The sequence below is a fragment of the Haliotis rubra genome, unplaced genomic scaffold (genome assembly GCF_003918875.1).
Source record: "Haliotis rubra isolate DU_JTF1 unplaced genomic scaffold, ASM391887v1 Scf185, whole genome shotgun sequence".
Taxonomy (NCBI): Eukaryota; Metazoa; Mollusca; class Gastropoda; order Lepetellida; family Haliotidae; genus Haliotis; species Haliotis rubra.
In genome coordinates, this window is record NW_025765836.1 from 804,664 (window position 1) to 813,140 (window position 8,477).

An 8,477-nucleotide genomic window follows, 5' to 3' on the forward strand; every position below is an offset into this window, starting at 1 on the left:
CACATCACAGAAGATGTTTACGTCACATCTAGAAGGACACAATCAGAACAGAACATGCTCTCTATTTGAGTGTGGTTCCAGAAGGGGTGGGTGTCCATCCTTCCACTGCACATCACAGAAGATGTTTACGTCACATCTAGAAGGACACAATCAGAACAGAACATGCTCTCTATTTGAGTGTGGTTCCAGAAGGGGTGGGCGTCCATCCTTTCACTGCACATCACAGAAGATGTTTACGTCACATCTAGAAGGACACCATCAGAACAGAACATGCTCTCTATTTGAGTGTGGTTCCAGAAGGGGTGGGCGTCCATCCTTTCACTGCACATCACAGAAGATGTTTACGTCACATCTAGAAGGACACCATCAGAACAGAACATGCTCTCTCTATTTGAGTGTGGTTCCAGAAGGGGTGGGCGTCCATCCTTTCACTGCACATCATAGAAGATGTTTACGTCACATCTAGAAGGACACAATCAGAACAGAACATGCTCTCTATTTGAGTGTGGTTCCAGAAGGGGTGGGTGTCCATCCTTTCACTGCACATCATAGAAGATATTTACGTCACATCTAGAAGGACACAATCAGAACAGAACATGCTCTCTATTTGAGTGTGGTTCCAGAAGGGGTGGGTGAACATCCTTTAATTCACTCCACTTCATAGAACACGTTCCCGTCACGCCAAGAAGGACAAAGGCAGAACACAACATGCTGTCTCCCTGAGTGTGGCTCCTGAACAGCACGCGTGTGTGCGTGTGTAAATCTTTCAGATAATTTCGCAGAACTGTATTCCTGGAAGGACACCAACTGCACATCACACACGTCCGTCTTCTGACACGTGGCTTCACTTTGCAACACAGTTGGAGTACCCCTTATATCGAACATACGCTGGATCTAACTAACCCTGGCGCCCCGTAGTTAACTGTACACCTAGAGAAAACCTCAGGAGGCGTTTGAGCGATATTATATCACAACACGGTAGTTAGGTGTGGGATACATGTGATGCAGTCCTGGTACTGGCAAACACAGAGACATAATCATGGTGAACCTGGCATTCGAGCCACCGATCTTATATGTCTGGGGACGCACCGCGGCATAGCGAGTGAGCTGGTTTTAACATAGACTAACAACTAGTCTCTGAAATGAACATATTTTACTGAAAAAAGTTCATAGTAAAAAAAAACAATATATAATGAAAAGGAGCCCTGAGACTTTCTTCATTTTCAGAAGCTGAGGAAATCTAGACTTGCCACATTTTCTAGACTTGTGTGGGCTTTCTTGGATATATTTGCTTCAGGGTCTGTACGAGAGACTAGTTTTAACACTGCTTGCTACAGTAGGCCTATTCCTTTTAAATCAAGACATGTCAGGAAGCTCGTGTAGATACAGGTCTCAAACACTTATTACTTGGGTGAAACAAACCGTAGGAAAACAATTGGAGCGATTCTGACTTTTGAACCAACCATAATAAGTTCCTGGGAGGCCGAAGGGCTACAACATGAACTTGTCAAAAAGAAATGCAGCACTTCAGGCATCTGGGTCTCCAGAGCAAATCCCAACCTTTCCTACCAGATTGGTGTACTCTGAACAACTAGAAGTAAGTTAAATCTTCATGTCTAGAACTGGTATAGACTGTCACGGAGAGTAGCTGAGCAGCTTTACACCTGATAGGACTTCTGTCCTGCCCAACACTGAAGTACATGAAGTACGTGTTAATTTGTTGTGTGCACCCAGCAGGGAATGGGTAACAAGTAGGATGGGATTGTAATGTGATAATTACTCTTCTGCAACACCCCGAGCACCTGAGAAAGAATATTCCCGGGCACTGATCTATTGACCGGAGTAATGGCGATGGCGCTCAGGGCATGCTCTATATGGACTGCAGCGTATCACAAATGTCCAGCTATTAAAAGGGTACTTTCAGGACAATAAAGAAAAATCAATACAATGGAGTTTGAATAAATGAGGTTTCATTTGTAACATATGTTATATTTGGAATTACACTTTCTCAGTAAAGTACAGATTCTAGTACTTTTGTTAGGCGGCTGAGTGGGTTAGATTACTTTGTGGTGGCGGTGAAATTGGGTTTAACGTCGTGCTTGAGAATATTTCGCTCATATGACGACGTGCATGCGTGTGTATGTGTATGTGCGGCTGCTTGTACTAGCCCAGACTGAAGCTGGTTTTATAGTGCTAGCCCACTGTGATACCATGCCGCAGTGAAGCATGAATACCCCACTCAGACACATTATACTGACTCCGAGCCGACCAGTCCTTGTTGTACCCAATAATGCCGAGCGCCAGGCAGGGACCAACAAGTACCATATTTTAACGTCTTTTGGTATGACGCAGTCGGGGATCGAACCCGCGACCTTCCGCACTCCGGGCGGACGCTCTAACCACTACACCACGGAGGCGGTTAGATTACTTTGTGTGTTGGCGATGAGTTGCCTGACTCCAGATGGGACTCAACCTAATAAAAGTACTACAATCTGTACTTTACTGGGAAAAAGTAATACCAAATATAACATATGTTACATTAGACCACTTTCTAAATGGCATTGTGAATTCACAGACTTAATTTGCTTGTAAGAATGAAATGAATTAACAGATTATCCAAATCCGTCTCTTTTGGTGTGAAAGGTACTATGCGGCAGAAAATACCAGTTTTCTGAGACTCTATGATTAGTGGAATCTCTGTGATATCCACTGTCTGCGACGCACTCGTCTTCCAGTGTGTTTATTCAAGGCCGATGTGTGATGACTCACGGCGAAGTCGTGGCAGCGGCACTGACTGTGACAGCTGACGTTGAGAGACGCGTTAAAATACACATTTATATTTGCAGAGAATGTTTGTTTCAGCTTTCCATCTCATAGGCCATGTTTGCTGTTTCGATGAAATATGTAAACCCAGACATTTCATTTCAGCTAATCGTGAGCAATCCAATGCAGAATAACATTCCTTTAAAATCGCTGAACATTCTTGACATTCTTTGGAATTTATAGGTATGTGAGATTTATATGAGACTAGACAGTGAGCTGATTTTTCGCGAGCATCTAGAGGCGGTTTCCTGTCGGCATATCTGGCATGTTACATGGAAAACACTGTAACATGTATGGAGAAATCATTTATCTACTGTTACAGGCACAAGGTAAAGTAACAGAACATACATTTTCCGCGAAGTCGTTGGCATGCCATTGATGTAAATAAGAAGTACATATCTGAGATTTCAAACTTCTTTTCCCCACCAAGAATGTAAAATTATGTACCATTCGCCCTTGATGAAAAACGTAACAAATAATTTCATCGTGGAAACTATGGGTTTTTTTCATAAATAGTAAAACAAAGAATGGCTTCTAATCTGCATGTGATCCCCTTATTTCCTCAGAGTCCGTCGGTGTAACCTCGAGGATAGACCATTCGCTCAATGCGAATCCGACCGAGTTCGATTCCCCACCAGCATACTTTTTAAAGTCTAAATCCAATCTAAAAGTCGTAAAGATCAGGGCCCCGTTCCTCAGAGCGATCATAGAGCTACGACAGTCGCTTGTTTATGTTAAAATATGGGAGTTACGATAATCTTAGTGTTGCGATCGCTTTGAGGAACGGAGCCCAGGTTAAGATTTGGTGTTTAGGAACCCATGCTTGTGATGAGAGGTGACTGACTTATCTGTTGATCATTCTGTCTGACTTGATGCATATCATCGTATCCTAATACCGAGGATCGATGCTCATGGTACTCACGGGATTGTCTGATCCAGAAACGAATTGTACAGATAGTCTTCATATAGACAAACACGCAGTCTCTTAAATTAACATTTTTACCGAACAAATGGCTCCTAAAATATAATTATAACATAGGATGAAGCACAGTGTGCGAAATAGCCACTGGCACGCTAGCCCGTGGCTAGTAAAAATCCAGTCGGGCCAGTAAATGGCCACAGTCACTGGCCCGACTAAATAGTAGGGTTGGGTATTGCCAAAATTTTCGTATTGCGATATATGTGATGGCGTATTGCAATATGTATTATAAAACATATAAACAAAATTATAAGCGTACAATCGCAAATCAAAAGTGCAATATTTTGTACTTGGGTTTACTTCCCAAGAAACGAAGCACCTGGGAGACCGAACCCAGTCAGAGTGGGTGGGTGTGCACTCAAGTGTAACGGCTGGTTCATTTGCCGATGCCCTCATTGTGTGTGTGTATATAGAGATGTTGGGTTTTGTAAATACATGCTCATTTCTTGTGTATAACATTTTGCAATCAACAGACATCATAACATGTCATGTGTACAAGTATCACACCTGCCTGTCTGTGTAATTACATAATGTGACAGAGACCGAACTCGGGCCATAATTCAATGCGTTTTGTTTATGGTGTATAGCCTGATAGGTCACAGTTAGAAATTCTGTCAACGCTGAATAATGACATTGCTTTTAAGTATCGAACTGAGAAAGTGACTCTGTAAGAAGAACGTGTGGTGAAATAGACAAATGAAATTATATAAACAGTTAAATCGGTAATCTACTGTCATAACATATAAAAAGCTCGCGCATGTGAAATATCAACAATACATTAGAAAAATAGCTCACATCAAAGCCTCCTGACTCGCAGTACTCACCGCCAGGAAAGGTTTTCCGTCTTGAAATGTCGAACGCCTCACTGGTTGACACATAGCTGAGTAGATCTAGATCCTTACAAGGTTCTTTTATGTAACGAGTAGATTATTTACTATTTATTTGTGTACACAACCAGGATTAGACTACTCCTGCTCACGACCTTATAATCCGGGCATGCATCCTGTTTCAAGCTCCGCGAACCGTTAGGAGCGCAGCGCATCATAGTTGTTGAACCACTTTTCCCCCAAGCGCTGGGGGAAAATTAGTGAATCGTTTGAACTCCGATTTCGCGCGGTTTTTTCATCGCGTTATTTTTCAACTTTTTAAGTTGAATTTGCATTTTTGATGATTTGTTTCGGTTGGTCCATACCGAAAGGTATCAGAATCTGCAAAGTTATGTTTTACGTTGCATGTGACCTTTTAAGCAACAGTACACTTATAAATCATGCAAGATTATGGCCTGATAAAAATGTTTATCATATTTGTTTTAGCAGCTTAATGATGAAACCCGTGTCTACATTCAAATTTCGGGCTAGTGAATTATTTCGTGGGCGAGTAACTTTCAGGCATAGCTAGCCCGACTGGCTGGCAAAATGTGGAAACTATTTCGCACACTGAACTGACGACAAAGGAACTCAGAGACTGTGTTCATTCCCAGGCTTGAAACTGTGGTAATCTATATAGACGTGGCTAGACTTGCCACGTGTCCTGTACTTGCATGGGATTTTTTGGATACCTTTGTTTAAGGTGAGGTGAGTTGAAATTGGGTTTAACGTCGTGCTTGAGAATATTTCGCTCATATGACGACGTGAATGCGTGTGTATGTGTATGTGCGGCTGCTTGTACTAGCCCAGACTGAAGCAGGTTTTATAGTGCTAGCCCACTGAGATACCATGCCGCAGTGAAGCATGAATACCCCACTCAGACACATTATACTGTCTCCGAGCCGACCAGTCCTTGTTGTACCCATTAATGCCGAGCGCCAGGCAGGGACCAACAAGTACCATATTTTAACGTTTTTTGGTTTGACGCGATCGGGGATCAAACCTGCGACCTTCCGCTCTCCGGACGGACGCTCTAACCACTACACCACGGAGGCGGTCCCTTTGTTTAAGGGTCACGGGGCTTGAATATTGCTGAGTGCCGTGCTAAACAACAAACACATAAACCAAACGTACATAATAATTGCATTACTGACTGATATCGCCTGTTCCTCCACAGGTGTACACAGGCCTTCATACACCTGCAATTAGTTCTCACGCTATACCTATATTCAGTGCCGTTCCAGCCATCAGAACCTGCACAACACCCAGCGACTACAAGTCGATCATTGCACGATCATGTATGATAGTGATCCAATCCTTCATGTATTCGCAAGACAATAAATAAGATACATATAAAACCCCTCTGGGTCTATAGGCTATGACTTCGAGATGTAGTTTATTTAACCTTTAAACAGGGTCATCCAAACAAATACACCTCAATGCCATACTGAGGTTACAGATCGTAACACTGAGAAGGAATGTGGTGTGGCATTTCATTCATACCCCGAACACACAGTAAACCATACAGGCCCCTAACATGGATGACATACAGACTGAAATGATTAGATGGAAGGATCGAGATTAAATAAACGCTGGAGTATGTGTGAAAATAAATGACGATAATTTACATGCGATTCAGAATGAGCAAGATTGGGGTTCGTTCTTTCTCACAACTGCGGGTTTTTTGTCTTGAGGAAGACAACCGGGCTGTATCTCGGCTTCACAACTATATCCAAGTCACTTCTAACAGTATTAATGCATTCATTTGTGTATTTCAGCATGGTCGTGTGGGTATTTATGATTGACAAGCAGCTGTTGTGAGAGGAATTCTGACATATACAATACCATACCGCGGTACCTGGTTCTTAAACAATGTCTGTGTGCTATACACTGTTTACATCTCATACATCAGTCAGCTTATAGCCATATGTTCTCGTCATAACACAGAGAACTAGCTGACTCACATGCCATCCATAAATCTATAGACTCCTTGTATTTAGACTGACTGACTGACTAAGTTTTGGTTTTACGCCGCTTTTAGCAATATTCCAGCAACATCGAGGCGGGGGACACCAGAAATGGGCTTCACATATTGTGCCCATGTGGGGATTCGAACCCGGGTCTTCGGCGTGACGAGCGACGCTTTAACCACTAGGCTACCCCACCGCCCCTCCTTGTATTTAGAACATACCTGTCACTGGAAAAATCTAAATCTTGATGATGACGTCGGATTATTTTTGTAGTTGAACGCTATACTCAGCAATTATTCCAGGTATATGGTTGCAGGCTTTAATAATCGAGTCTGGATCAGACAATCCAGTGATCAACAGCATGAGCATCAATCTACGCAGTTTAGATACGAAGACATATGTCAACCAAGTAAGCGAGTCTGACACCCAATCCCGTTAATCGCCTCTCCTGAAGTTTTTGGAACTTTTGGAACACAAAGGTCTCAAATAAGTATCAAATTGACTACTCACTAAATATCGAAATGTTACATGTTTGAATCCTACTAGGTAAACGAACTGCCTTGCCTAGTGGGTAAAAGTGTTAAAGTAGGTCCCAGTTAATTATGCATCAGAAGTCGACATGGTGTCATGGCTGAATGCGTGTCATCGTTTCAAGGCAGAGTGGATTTGCTCACCATATCAACCACTGGTTTGTCTCCACTGTTTACAGGTCGACGTGATATAACTATGCAAATGAGTGTGACGATAAAGATTAATCCACAGACCTCCATTCAGCATAATGCAGCTGATATTGAACAGCGCAGTCATTTAGAACCGAACCGACATGTTTATCAGAGATTTCCATTAATGCCTTTTATGTAGTTGAGTCCGACACAGTGGGATACACTGGATTTACGTTATGGTCGGTTTTGCCTATTTATAGCCTGTTTTAATATTGCCAATCAACTTCTTGTTTCCGTTAAACCAGGAATATATATAATACATCACCGGCTTCCTTTTTTCTGACAGTGAGTATATACATCAAACCTTGTATATAATCTCAAACTGCCAATACCTTCCCTGGTTTTTCCAATTTCTCGTCTAACAACATTCGATAACCTCATTTAAAACATGAACTGGCCAAACAATCCATGATTGTGGTTTGTGCATTTGAATCTGTTCTTCGTTCGACATGTTGTAAGTGAAAAATCAAAGGTAACTGTCTCTCAGGAAAATCGAAGTGAATTTAATGGCACTGAAGCTCCTATGAATTAAGGTGGTAAGAGTTACCTCCCTTTAATGGACCCGCTTTACGATTCTACCTCTAGGACGATTACGTTTTCAATGTCAATTCTTCAGGCATTGGCGGATCCAGAAAGGGTGGGGTGGGGTGGGGTGGTGGTTCACCTTGAAATTGACTTAAGACCACATTGAAGATTTTGTTTTGCGTTGGCGGAGCCATTGGGTGTGTGTGTGTGTCAGGGGTTCGAAAACACCCCACCCCCCCTTCAAAATTTCTGGATCCGCCCATGTCAGGTGTAGAGTGAGCTTCTGCATTATTACATGGATATCGCGACTCGTAGGTCACACTTCAATAAACCTGTTTCCCTTTGACTCTTTTTCTCTCTGATCTTGTTTTCTTCATGCGGATGACATTATGGTATATTAGTATTGTGCATTCCTTGAAACGTGTACAGTAGATATTTTCCAGATCCAAAATACAATTTACAGGATTCTAATGACTTTAATACCATTAATCGTTTGTCTTCTTAATGAAACAATGACGCACATGATAGGAATATTTCCCATTTATCAGGAACAGTATCTTATCCCCCTCCTGGGCCAAGTTGTATTTGTCAG